The following is a 14613-nucleotide window of genomic DNA, read 5'->3' as shown; positions in this document are numbered from 1 at the left end:
CTCTTTGTGAGTGAACAAAGTACTCAGAATCATAAGCAATGCTCATATGTTACACACACACTGCGGATCTTCACCAGGAATATCAGCTAGATACCCTCCTTGCAGGTATTCCAAAAACTCTCCACACAACTGTACAGAAACATGAGACACTCACATAATCCATTTATTCTTTCTCTAGGGAACTATGACCATAACCATAGATTGAAATATAATAGACTAAAGACACTATTAACAAGGAACTAAACATCTATGGTCTATAGCATGCTAACACAACAGTACTGGTGAGCCCTGCAACACAGTTACTACTGGCAACCCCAGATGCTTGACCCACTGAAAAACAGGCAAGCGCAAGGAAGCCATACTGTACACAAGACACAAACCAGCCACACACACCCCATACACTGTGAGCTGATCTATGGCCAATTGACCACTAATGTATGATGACCTTGGACAGTCACAGGGATGAAGCTACGGCAGCAGGCCCAGGAGAATTCTCAGGAGCCCAGCCACAGCACCCAGACTGACCCATCTACAATGAGCACCCACAACAACAAAGGTAATGATGCATGATAGCTCGCACTAACATAACCTCACCTTGCTTTGCTGTCACAGCTAGCGAGCCGCTACTGCTCTTACTGCCTGTCCTACAGTTGCTGAGGTTTTTTTCTTCTCTTGGTGCTTGCCTTGGCACTTTGTTACCCTCTGCCCTTACAAACCACTACCCTTCAATCACTTTCGTCCACTTTCTGTCTCCTGATGGACCATGTCAACAAGCAATCCTACCTAGACGCATGGACAACATCACAGCCTGCATACTGTGACTCTTGATTTGAAAACTAACATGTTATACGGAAGTGACAGTAGAACTTTTGGTTTGGTCACCACATTGGTGTGGGCATGGAGGGGCCCCATCCTATGTTGCTCTTTGTGAGCAGTCTGTGTTCGTGTGTGGTACAGAAAACATATGTACTCAGAATCAAGTGATGTGTATATCTTTATATGTGTGCTATGAACCAATAAAATTGTGTTTATTACATGTGGTGAACTGTACTTCATTGGACCCGGCAGTCCTACAACACAAACCCCATACTGGCAACCCCAAATTTATTCGTCAGTGCTACAATGAACTCTCATTCTGTCAAGCAGTACACAATGGATTGCTTGCCACACGCAACACCCCACATGTGCCAACTAGGTTTTCCAACGGACACTTGGGCATCATTTTCTAACTATCCACCTTGTGTTCGCAACAGTTTCATGCAGTTTCCAAACACATCGGCTAGCTGTACTCAACAGAACAGTGCTTCTACATTCCCACAACCATGTGTGCTGGCATTAGGTACAAACAATAACTTTTCATTATTGTACATGAATCAGCAGTCACGTGGCAGTGTTCTGTACCAACAAAATGTTTTTATGCACAAAACTTCACATGTGAACGTTTTACGTCGAATGTGAACATTCCACATGTTCTGAGTGCCCAACAACAGCTCACACAATGTGCTTAAACCCCAGTGACTATGTTTACAAGTTTCCCAAGTACCAGTGTGAACTTTCCGCCTGAGTCAGTGGTGGTACAAATCAAGCCGAATGCTCAATACAGGAAATTTCATGTTTATCGCGGAACTCCAGATTTTGCACAAGCCCTCCCAAATACCTCCCCCCACCCCTCCCCCACCACTAGCAGAGTCTGCTTTATTCCTTCCACATTTGCCGCATGTGGCATGTGTTCCATAAATATTAGGTGTTTTAACAATTTTAATGCACCTGTAGGAGAGGGGCACAGAAACTGTTCTCTGTCGTTTTCCAAACAGCGGTCAACTACGGTCGACTCTTCCACACTGGTCCATTCTATGCCCGTTGGTGTTACTCCATTGAACACCCAGCTCATTGATTTCTAGACCATGGTAAAGCCAGCCATGCCTACCATGTCACATGCCACTGACAGTGTTGTGAACTGGTACGCTGCTACTGCACCTGAGCCTGTTATGCTGCAGAGATATGGATAGGGAGTGACAGGTTCCGACAAACAGTTACGCCAAGACTACCCCATCCATTGGCCTCAGCTACCACCCCTTTGGAAGGACCACCCACGCACATGGTTTGCCTTGGTCAACCACATCCTGCAGCTACATGGCGTCATGGATGACAGCTCGAAATTCCTTTTTTTACTGTCACCTCCATGATGAACTGGAGCTAATCTGCGATACTGTGGTTTCGCCTCCTGCTATGGACAAACATGCATTTGCCCAATGTACCATCCTCTAGCACTTACCTGGGTCTGCAGAGGAAGCTATCCACCTCATCATCAGTCACGAGTAGCTGGGTTGCAGATCCCCATCCCAGCTCTGGTGTCATCTCCGCGCTATGATTGACATACATCATATGATGGATGCTAAACTTTGGACCATTTGGTTGCTCAAACTTCCTCTGGAAGTTCAAATTCACCTTTTCCACTTAACTTTGGTCCCACTGGACACTAAACTAAAGATCACAGACCAATTTCACAACATTTTGCCACCTGCTGCGTGCCTACCCTGGGATGCCCTCAGGCCTCAGGGGTTGGTCATTCAGTACAGAGTGTCTACGACTCGCTCCTCGCGTGTGCGCAGACCCAGTGCTGGCTGGCAGCCTCTGCTGTAACTTCTCTCCTACCAGCTCTACTGCGGTGCCCTCCACTGCCACTTTAGCCTCAGCCAGCTCAATGCACGATCCTATGTGCCATTCTGCTTGGTATTATTTCCATTCTTGCTTTGACGACACGGCTAAGAAATGTCATTCCCCATGTGCATTCCCAAACTAAAAGTATGACCCCACTCAGGTGCTACGGGTCACTTTGCACTGCACAGACACCTGTCTCTTATTACTTCTTCACCTCACATGCCAGGACACTTGTATGTGAAAGATGCAGTGTCCTGTCTTTCATTTCTAGTCGACATGGGGGCCAAGGTTAGTCTGCAGGTATTAAATTTTAGTATCAGCTTTGCCCCCTGCTCTGAGGCACCAATGATTTCTTGATCCAATCTCATGGAATAACTAATTTAAACCTTAAACTGCAGGACATTAACACCCTCTTACAGTGGACATTCGTTACCGCCGACATGGATGAACCTGTGCTCATGGTAGATTTTCTCATAGCCCATGCTCTTTCACCTAACCTACAATGAGGTACACTAATCTTTAACTTGGACAGACCATACCACTGGTCCCAATATTTCTTTCCTCTCATCCAAGAGTGCCACTGTATTGTGTGAGCTAGCTGAAGCTGCTGTTGCAGTGCTCTCACTTAAATCACATAACAACGAAGCCCTCCACTTATTCATCGCCTCCGTGCAAGCCAAGCTCATGGACACATCTAAGCAGGTCGCCCACCTGTCACACATGACCATGGCCCCAGCCCCCACTCTGCCTCCTTGCATCCACTGCCAACGCTGCATGACTTTGCTATTGCCGGACAGAAGCTGTGTTCACAACACTACCAAGTACCCCACCAAGATCTACGACAAGGAATTTAAGTGGATCACTGCCACTGCTGCTGATCTGCAGGCCTGGGACACACAAGTGTGTGCACTACAGTTTAGTCATACTGCATCATGTGCTGGTCCATTTTCCCCATCAGTGTTTGTGATCAACAACGGTACTGTCCATAGAATAAATACCACAAAAGTTCCACCAGTACATGCAAAGGCTAGGCATTTCAACCCAGAAAAACTTATACATGCCTAAGCTATTATTCAGGAACTTTTAGACAGTAAGACTATTCATCCTTCTTCTAGTAGGTGGTCGTCACCCATTTGTTTGGAGCCTAAGAAAGATGACACTTTCTGCCTCTGTGATGACTATTGGGCACTTAACACCAGAACAATTTTAGATTATTATCCTGTCCCAAATATTCAAGATTTTGCTTCCTAACTGCATGGGGTACAAATTTTCAGTGTAATCGTCTGTCACAAGGAATACCACTAACTGCCAATGGCACCCGGAGACTTTGAAAAAACCGCCATCACCCCATTCGGATTGTTCGAGTATCTGTTTATGCTGTGTGGCATCAAAAATGCTGCACAGGTGGGGCAATGGTTCATTGACTTGTTGGTCGGATAACTAGACTTTACATATGCATATCTGGATGACGTCAAGTTTTTCTTCCTCACTCGAGGAACATGAACTTCACTTAATACAGTGTTACAACAATTACAAGCAAATGGTATCAAAGTGAACAATGCTAAGACACAACTCTGCCACACTGGTGTCACTTTTCAGGGCCACATGGTTCCTGCCAATGGCCACCGCCCCCTACCTGAACGGGTCGAGGTTATTAGTATGGTACCTTTGCCCAAAGACTTTCAGGGCCTTCACTGCTTCCTAGGAATGGCAAATTACTACCACAAGCACATTCCCCACGCTGCCAACATAGAAGCTCCACTGACAGATGCTCTAGCACGTAACAACACTTCATGATCTTGGGTGGTCATGTCTAGACATGTGACGGGCATTTGATAATCTCGTTAACCTTACAGATGGCTGTTACTTATGGCTGTTACTCATCTCATCCCTGACACTCCCATATGGCTTACTATAGATGTGAGTGATACAGCAGTGGGCCAGTACTTCAGCAATCTGTGGGTTCAGTTGTACAACCACTCAGATTTTTCTACCACAAACTGTCTGCTTCCCAATGCAAATGGTCCAGCTTCGACTGGGAACTATTTGCTGTTTACGCCACTGTCAGATATTTCCAAGACAATATCAAAGGTTGCCATCTCGTGGTATTTACCAACCATGAACTGCTCATATATGCTTTTCATGAAACAATCAAGGACTCATCCCCAAGATGTTTCCATCATATAGACCTCATATGCCAGTTTACGAATGACAAACATTATGTCAGAGGAGCAGACAATGTCATCACCAATTCTTTATCTCATGTTTCAGTATTACCTTCACAACTGGACCTCATAAAACTCCTTAGATTGCAAGCAGATGATCCTGAACTTGCCACATTGCGCTCCAGTACTGAAACAGGACTCAAACTCAAGTTATGGACACTTCCTGGGTTCTTGTCACCCATTTGGTGTGACATTTCAACAGGGCGCATATGTCCGGTGATCCCCACACCTCTCTGCTGGGACATTTTAATAGTATTCACTACTTAGCACACCCTGGCATATGCACCACCACACATGTGGTAGTCGAACATTTTATTTGGCCTGGAGTGATAAAACAATGTCACAGTTTGGTGCGAGCATTTGTGGCTTGTCAGTGCGCAAAAGTAGGATGTCATGCACAGCCCCTCATGAGTACGTTCAACATAGCAAAACGAAGATTTCAACACATACACATTGGTTTCATCAGGCCATTACCCCCTTCAGACCCCTTTCGTTACATACTGTCAACCATTGACAGGTTTACCCACAGGGTAGAGGTAATTCCCCTCACTACCATTTATTAATGTGGATCTTGTGCTTCAGCTGCCCAGCTTCTATCACCACTGACCTGGGCAGCCAGTTGGAGTCTGCCCTCTTCTGGGAGCTTTGTGAACTATGTGGGGTGAGATGATTTAGGACAACAGTATACAATCCCCAGAGCAATGGGCTTGTCGAACGCTGACACTGAATGCTTAAAGCTTCACTGACATGCAATGGAGGTGAGTGGGAAGAGAGAGATAATGACAGTGAGAAGAGACAGCAGCAGTGGTAATGAATAAATTAGACAGCAGCCCTGAGAGAGAGCAAAAGGCAGACAGTGACATCAAGAGGTGATGGCAGTGGCTGTGAGACTAGAGACAGTGGCAATTAGAGAGGCACAAAGAGATAATGACAGTGAGTTAGGCTGAATAAGTGAGTGAGAGTGGGAAGAGGAAGTTAATAGGTATGAGCAACTGTTGAGTGATGGACTAGTGGCTGTGAGCAAGTTACAGTTATGGGAGGTTGTGGGAGTTAGAGAGGTGAGATGCATGTTGAAAAAGAGTGTTAAGGTGTTACCATATGAGAATGTTTGGGAAATTTTTTAAAGGTGCTGAGGAAGGTAGAATGAGGCCCCCACTTTTCAGTGAGAGTCTCTTAAACAATAATAGACTCGCCTTTTTGTGCTCCAACAGGAGCATTTTTCTGCTGGCGAATAATAAGCCAAATTCTCCTCACTTAGTCTGATGCATTTATCTGCAGATAATGATCTTTCTCCATTGAAAGAAGTGACAAATGGATACTTAAATGTGGTAATTTGGGAACATGTAAGGTTGAATAATTCCAGGTGATTTGTAGTGTCACCACCAAAAATTGTGCTAACTTCTCTGTGGTCCACAACAACATCAAATCTGTTCATTCCAACAGTCCTGTTGGTAATAATCATGGTGTCCAAAAAATTCACAGTTGTTGATCCCTGATTACTTCCTCAGCTCAAAACAAGACTGAAATAAGAAAAGAGTAAAATAACCTTGGAGGGTGAAGAGAGATTAGAGCATGATTGCACCATGGTGGTTTGCCAAAATACAGTACTTTAAAGTAACAAGAGTGAATCTCTGTTTGGTGAAAACTCTGAGAACTTTGTCAAAGAAAATGGTTTATCATTCTTTATGGTAATTCCATATTTTATGGATCAAAACTGAAATGGTGTACTATTATTCACATTATATAATATTGTGCTCTAAACGCAAGTAAATGTGATTAATATGCAAGATTAAAGTGTAAAATATGTCATATTAAATATAAAGAATCAAAATATGCAACAGGCTCAAATTTACTACCTATAAGTTTAAACTCTGCAAATATGCATGACAAAATTCTGAGGCTGCCTCTTGCAATAACATGGCAAGACTGGTATTAATTTGTTTAAAATGAATGAAATTTTATTCAACTTGCATGGAAGGCTGTCCTTAATAGCACACCACTTCTGGCATTCAGGGAGGTATAGTGAATCTTATATTAGAAGAATGAACTGTATCTTAATAGCAAAGAGGCAGTACATTATATTAGAATTACAGTTCATTTGACAATAGAGTAAAGTTGTCATATTGCCAACTAAAGAGTCAAGTTGTCATATTGCCAACTAAAGAGCCATTGGTGTCCAAAATTAAAGCAACAAACTGCTATTTTCCTCTCCTGTGTCTAATTCATGATATAATCACACAAAGTGTTAACAGGTGTCCATACAATCATGATCTCTATGGAAGATGGCATTCCAGTCAATGGAAAACCATGCCACCAATGATGTCAGTGCATGTATCAAATGAGGTAGTGTTTGCCGGGTAGTCCCACATCAACAATTGCTGTGGTGGTACAGTATGGCACAGGGAAAATGCCTACCTGACTATTCGTGGTGGAGGGCCATATAAAGAATGGAAGCAGGAGAAGCACAAACTAATGTGGCCCAATGGCTTCAGGCAATTCATTCTGTTTTTTATTGGATGTTGATGTGCCAACAGTTTATGAAGACAGAAACTGTATCACAAAGATCAGAGCAAGGCTGTCAATGTGTGACATAAGAAAGAGAGGAACATTATTTGGCTGTAAAGGCAAGATGGTACCAGCTTAGTACTACATGGCAAATGGCGTCTGACCTTGCAGCATCCACTGGACATGTTATATTGAAGCAAACAGTGTACAGAAGGCTTTAGTAGGTTGGCCTTTATTACCAGAGACCTGCTGTATGTATAGCTCTGGCGCATGTTCACAGAAGGGAACATCTGAAGTGGAGTCATCAACATGTCCCCTGGACAGTCGAACCATTCTGCCAATGTTCTTTTCACAGACAAGTCCTGCTCTGGTCTGGAGAATGATTCATGACAGTTCACATCTGGAGGGAATGTGGAACATGATTTTTGGACACAACCATAATGGAAAGAGATCAATACCAAGGAGTTTCCCTAAAGATGTGTTAACCACTCGAACACCTTTTCATTAAATTGTATGAGTGAATCAGCAAGATTTAACTGCTGTCAGATATTGTGACAAGATTTTAGGCCCTCCTGTGTGCTTGTGTCTGTATATGTGCCTATGGATATGTGTATGTGTGCGAATGTATACCTGTCCCTTTTCCCCCCTAAGGTAAGTCTTTCCACTTCAAGATTGGAATGACTTCTTACCCTCTCCCTTAAAACCCACATCCTTTCGTCTTTCCCTCTCCTTCCCTCTTTCCTGATGAAGCAACCATGGGTTGTGAAAGCTTGAAATCTGTGTGAGTGTTTGTGTATTTTTTATTCTCTCCTATCAACATACCAATGCTTTCGTTTGGTATATTTTTCCCACATGGAACGTTTCCCTCTATCATATATATATATATATATATATATATATATAGAGGGAAACACTCCACGTGGGAAAAATTTATTGAAAAACAAAGATGATGTAACTTACCAAACGAAAATGTTGGTATGTTGATAGAAACACTAACAAACACACACACAAAATTCAAGCTTTCGCAACGGTTGCTTCATCAGGAAAGAGGGAAGGAGAGGGAAAGACAAAAGGATGTGGGTTTTAAGGGAGATAGTAAGGAGTCATTCCAATCGCGGGAGCAGAAAGACCTACCTTAGGGAGAAAAAAGGACAGGTATACACTCGCACACACACACATATCCATCCACATTCCTGACGAAGCAACAATTGGCTGCAAAAGCTTGAATTTTGTGTGTACGTGTGTGTTTGTTTGTGAGTCTATCGACATGCCAGCACTTCCATTTGGTAAGTCAATATATATATATATATATATATATTAAAAACAAAGATTCCAAGACTTACCAAGCGGGAAAGCGCCGGCAGACAGGCACATGAACAAAACACACAAACACACACACAGAATTACGAGCTTTCACAACTGGCAGTTGCTTCGTCAGGAAAGAGGGAAGGAGAGGGAAAAATGAAAGGATGTGGGTTTTAAGGGAGAGGGTAAGGAGTCATTCCAATCCCGGGAGCGGAAAGACTTCCCTTAGGGGAAAAAAAGGACAGGTGTACACTCGCACACACACACACACACACATATCCATCCGCACATACACAGACACAAGCAGACATATTTAAAGGCAAAGAGTAAGGGCAGAGATGTCAGTCGAGGCGGAAGTACAGAGGCAAAGAAGTTGTTGAAAGACAGGTGAGGTATGAGCGGCGGCAACTTGAAATTAGCGGAGGTTGAGGCCTGGCGGATATCGAGAAGAGAGGATATACTGAAGGGCGAGTTCCCATCTCCGGAGTTCGGATAGGTTGGTGTTGGTGGGAAGTATCCAGATAACTCAGACGGTGTAACACTGTGCCAAGATGTGCTGGCTGTGCATCAAGGCATGTTTAGCCACAGGGTGATCCTCATTACCAACAAACACTGTCTGCCTGTGTCCATTCATGCGAATGGACAGTTTGTTGCTGGTCATTCCCACATAGAAAGCGTCACAGTGCAGGCAGGTCAGTTGGTAAATCACGTGGGTGCTTTCACACGTGGCTCTCCCTTTGATCGTGTACACCTTCCGGGTTACAGGACTGGAGTAGGTGGTGGTGGGAGGGTGCATAGGACAGGTTTTACACCGGGGGCGGTTGCAAGGGTAGGAGCCAGAGGGTAGGGAAGGTGGTTTGGGGATTTCATAGGGATGAACCAAGAGGTTACAAAGGTTAGGTGGACGGCGGAAAGACACTCTTGGTGGAGTGGGGAGGATTTCATGAAGGATGGATCTCATTTCGGGGCAGGATTTTAGGAAGTCGTATCCCTGCTGGAGAGCCACATTCAAGGTCTGATCCAGTCCCGCGAAGTATTCTGTCACAAGTGGGGCACTTTTGGGGTTCTTCTGTGAGAGGTTCTGGGTTTGAGGGGATGAGGAAGTGGCTCTGGTTATCTGCTTCTGTACCAGGTTGGGAGGGTAGTTGCGGGATGCGAAAGCTGTTTTCAGGTTGTTGGTGTAATGGTCGAGGGATTCAGGACTGGAGCAGATTCGTTTGCCACGAAGGCCTAGGCTGTAGGGAAGGGACCGTTTGATATGGAATGGGTGGCAGCTGTCATAATGGAGGTACTGTTGCTTGTTGGTGGGTTTGATGTGGACGGATGTGTGCAGCTGGCCATTGGACAGATGGAGGTCAACGTCTAGGAAAGTGGCATGGGATTTGGAGTAGGACCAGGTGAATCTGATGGAACCAAAGGAGTTGAGGTTGGAGAGGATATTCTGGAGTTGTTCTTCACTGTGAGTCCAGATCATGAAGATGTCATCAATAAATCTGTACCAAACTTGGGGTTGGCAGGCTTGGGTAACCAAGAAGGCTTCCTCTAAGCGACCCATAAATAGGTTGGCATACGAGGGGGCCATCCTGGTACCCATGGCTGTTCCCTTTAATTGTTGGTATGTCTGGCCTTCAAAAGTGAAGAAGTTGTGGGTCAGGATGAAGCTGGCTAAGGTGACGAGGAAAGAGGTTTTAGGTAGGGTGGCAGGTGATCGGCGTGAAAGGAAGTGCTCCATTGCAGCGAGGCCCCTCTCCCAATCCGAAACCTCTGTCCTATCCAAAGGCCTCACCTTCATCCCCACTCCCAGGTTCAACCAAACTGCCCTTGTCAAGGATTTACTGTCCTACACTCGTAGTCTCTGCTGGAAATATCACTTTGCCACGAAGAAAAACAATCCTGATCCCACTCCTAATGATCCAACTCCCCAAGACACTATCCAAATTGAACCCTGCCTGCAACAGTTCCGTCCTCCATCGCAGCGGGACCCACCTCCTCTTCCTCAAAATCACCCTCTCCAAACATTCCAGGAATTTCTCACTTCCAGCCTTGCCTCTCAATCTTTCTTGAAAAACCTTAATCCTACTCCCAACATCACCACAGCCGAATCCCAGGCTATCCGTGATCTGAAAGCTGACCGATCCATCATCATTCTTCCGGCTGACAAGGGTTCCACGACCGTGGTACTTGATCGTCGGGAGTATGTGGCTGAGGGACTGCGTCAGCTTTCAGACAACTCTACATACAAAGTTTGCCGAGGTAATCCCATTCCTGATGTCCAGGCGGAGCTTCAAGGAATCCTCAGAACCTTAGGCCCCCTACAAAACCTTTCACCTGACTCCATCAAACTCCTCACCCCACCGACACCTCGCACTCCTACCTTCTACCTACTTCCTAAAATTCACAAACCCAAACATCCTGGCCGCCCCATTGTAGCTGGTTACCAAGCCCCCACAGAACGTATCTCTGCCTACGTAGATCAACACCTTCAACCCATTACATGCAGTCTCCCATCCTTCATCAAAGACACCAACCACTTTCTCGAACGCCTGGAATCCGTACCCAGTCTGTTACCCTTGGAAACCATCCTTGTAACCATTGATGCCACTTCCCTATACACGAATATCCCGCACGTCCAGGGCCTCGCTGCAATGGAGCACTTCCTTTCACGCCGATCACCTGCCACCCTACCTAAAACCTCTTTCCTCGTCACCTTAGCCAGCTTCATCCTGACCCACAACTTCTTCACTTTTGAAGGCCAGACATACCAACAATTAAAGGGAACAGCCATGGGTACCAGGATGGCCCCCTCGTATGCCAACCTATTTATGGGTCGCTTAGAGGAAGCCTTCTTGGTTACCCAAGCCTGCCAACCCCAAGTTTGGTACAGATTTATTGATGACATCTTCATGATCTGGACTCACAGTGAAGAACAACTCCAGAATATCCTCTCCAACCTCAACTCCTTTGGTTCCATCAGATTCACCTGGTCCTACTCCAAATCCCATGCCACTTTCCTAGACGTTGACCTCCATCTGTCCAATGGCCAGCTGCACACATCCGTCCACATCAAACCCACCAACAAGCAACAGTACCTCCATTATGACAGCTGCCACCCATTCCATATCAAACGGTCCCTTCCCTACAGCCTAGGCCTTCGTGGCAAACGAATCTGCTCCAGTCCTGAATACCTCGACCATTACACCAACAACCTGAAAACAGCTTTCGCATCCCGCAACTACCCTCCCAACCTGGTACAGAAGCAGATAACCAGAGCCACTTCCTCATCCCCTCAAACCCAGAACCTCTCACAGAAGAACCCCAAAAGTGCCCCACTTGTGACAGAATACTTCGCGGGACTGGATCAGACCTTGAATGTGGCTCTCCAGCAGGGATACGACTTCCTAAAATCCTGCCCCGAAATGAGATCCATCCTTCATGAAATCCTCCCCACTCCACCAAGAGTGTCTTTCCGCCGTCCACCTAACCTTTGTAACCTCTTGGTTCATCCCTATGAAATCCCCAAACCACCTTCCCTACCCTCTGGCTCCTACCCTTGCAACCGCCCCCGGTGTAAAACCTGTCCTATGCACCCTCCCACCACCACCTACTCCAGTCCTGTAACCCGGAAGGTGTACACGATCAAAGGGAGAGCCACGTGTGAAAGCACCCACGTGATTTACCAACTGACCTGCCTGCACTGTGACGCTTTCTATGTGGGAATGACCAGCAACAAACTGTCCATTCGCATGAATGGACACAGGCAGACAGTGTTTGTTGGTAATGAGGATCACCCTGTGGCTAAACATGCCTTGATGCACAGCCAGCACATCTTGGCACAGTGTTACACCGTCTGAGTTATCTGGATACTTCCCACCAACACCAACCTATCCGAACTCCGGAGATGGGAACTCGCCCTTCAGTATATCCTCTCTTCTCGATATCCGCCAGGCCTCAACCTCCGCTAATTTCAAGTTGCCGCCGCTCATACCTCACCTGTCTTTCAACAACTTCTTTGCCTCTGTACTTCCGCCTCGACTGACATCTCTGCCCTTACTCTTTGCCTTTAAATATGTCTGCTTGTGTCTGTGTATGTGCGGATGGATATGTGTGTGTGTGTGTGTGTGCGAGTGTACACCTGTCCTTTTTTTCCCCTAAGGGAAGTCTTTCCGCTCCCGGGATTGGAATGACTCCTTACCCTCTCCCTTAAAACCCACATCCTTTCATTTTTCCCTCTCCTTCCCTCTTTCCTGACGAAGCAACTGCCAGTTGTGAAAGCTCGTAATTCTGTGTGTGTGTTTGTGTGTTTTGTTCATGTGCCTGTCTGCCGGCGGTTTTCCGCTTGGTCAGTCTTGGATTGGAATCTTTGTTTTTAATATATATATATATATATATATATATATATATATATATATATATATATATATATATATATATAGAAAGAAACTTCCACATGGGAAAAATATATTAAAAACAAAGATTTCAAGACTTACCAAGCGGGAAAGTGCCGGCAGACAGGCACAATGATCAAAGCACACAAACACACACACAGAATTACTAGCTTTCGCAACCGATGGTTGCTTCTTCAGGAAGGAGAGGGAAAGACGAAAGGATGTGGGTTTTAAGGGAGAGGGTAAGGAGTCATTCCAATCCCGGGAGCAGAAAGACTTCCCTTAGGCGGAAAAAAAGGACAGGTGTACACTCGCACACACACACACACACACACACACACACACACACACACACATATCCATCCGCACATACACAGACACAAGCAGACATGTCCGGTCCCAGGTCGACGGGCACGTGCACCTTCCACCGACCACTGGCAACAACATCGATGTACTGTGGAGACCTCACGCCCCACATGTTGAGCAATTCGGCGGTACATCCACCCAGCCTCCCACATACCCACTATATGCCCTCGCTCAAAGTAGGTCAACTGCACATACGGTTCACGTCCACGCTGTCGCGGCATGCTACCAGTGTTAAAAACTGCGATGGAGCTCCGTATGCCACGGCAAACTGGCTGACACTGACGGCGGCGGTGCACAAATGCTGCGCAGCTAGCGCCATTTGATGGCCAACACCGCGGTTCCTGGTGTGTCCGCTGTGCCGTGCGTTTGATCATTGCTTGTACAGCCCTCTCGCAGTGTCCGGAGCAAGTATGGTGGGTCTGACACACCGGTGTCAATGTGTTCTTTTTTCCATTTCCCGGAGTGTATGTGTGTGTGTGTGTGTGTGTGTGTGTGTGTGTGTGTGTGTGTGTGTGTGTGTGTGTGTGTGAAGTGGGTAGGGGGAGGGGGTGCAGCTACATCATGACAGCCGTTCTTCGACTTCTCACAGTGTAATTCATGCTGAAATAACCAGAGGCCAGATGTGTGTGCAATGGTTACAATGTTTCTGCAACCATCAGGTGATGATAAGAACATTGTCACTTTCCATAACGTTGTGCTAATTGGACACAGACTCTGGCCATTAATTCATAAAGTGTTTTGTTATATTGTGATTGTGTACAGTCCACATCATTTTAGATTCAGCATTACTATACCTTGACGAAACATCAACTTCAGTGTTCTAACTACCCTATAGTATCATTTCTGTATGATGAAATAGATGAATATGTTTTATGCTTCACCTCCTCTTACTTCTTGACAGTTATTTTGTCTTCAGTTTTCATTATCTTGTCCCATTTTTATTGTTGTGTGTTCAACAGCAATAATGTTAAAAGTTTTCTTGTTGTGTTGGATACTGGCACTGCCCAAGGGCTCAATGAACTGTTAAGAGAGTTTAACAGAAACAGACACCTAAATGCAAGTTCCATTTGAGGTAGGAAAACAAAAGCTGACTTCAGACTTTAGCAAACCTAGCACAGCTACGGTGCAACAGGTACCCCAGAGATTGATTGATAATTGTTTCACCT

At 45.5% G+C, this 14613-nt stretch overlaps 1 protein-coding gene across 1 annotated transcript in view; it reads right to left on the bottom strand.

Moving 5' to 3' along the window:
- LOC126277930 (multidrug resistance-associated protein 1-like) overlaps nt 1-14613 on the bottom strand; it is a 333662-nt gene that overhangs the window by 23914 nt on the left and 295135 nt on the right. The window lies entirely within an intron of this gene.

This window comes from Schistocerca gregaria, chromosome 6 (assembly GCF_023897955.1).
Source record: "Schistocerca gregaria isolate iqSchGreg1 chromosome 6, iqSchGreg1.2, whole genome shotgun sequence".
In the NCBI taxonomy this organism is placed as follows: domain Eukaryota; kingdom Metazoa; phylum Arthropoda; class Insecta; order Orthoptera; family Acrididae; genus Schistocerca; species Schistocerca gregaria.
The sequence above is the reverse complement of the archived record's forward strand: the minus strand, read 5'-3'. Positions and strand labels throughout refer to the sequence as shown.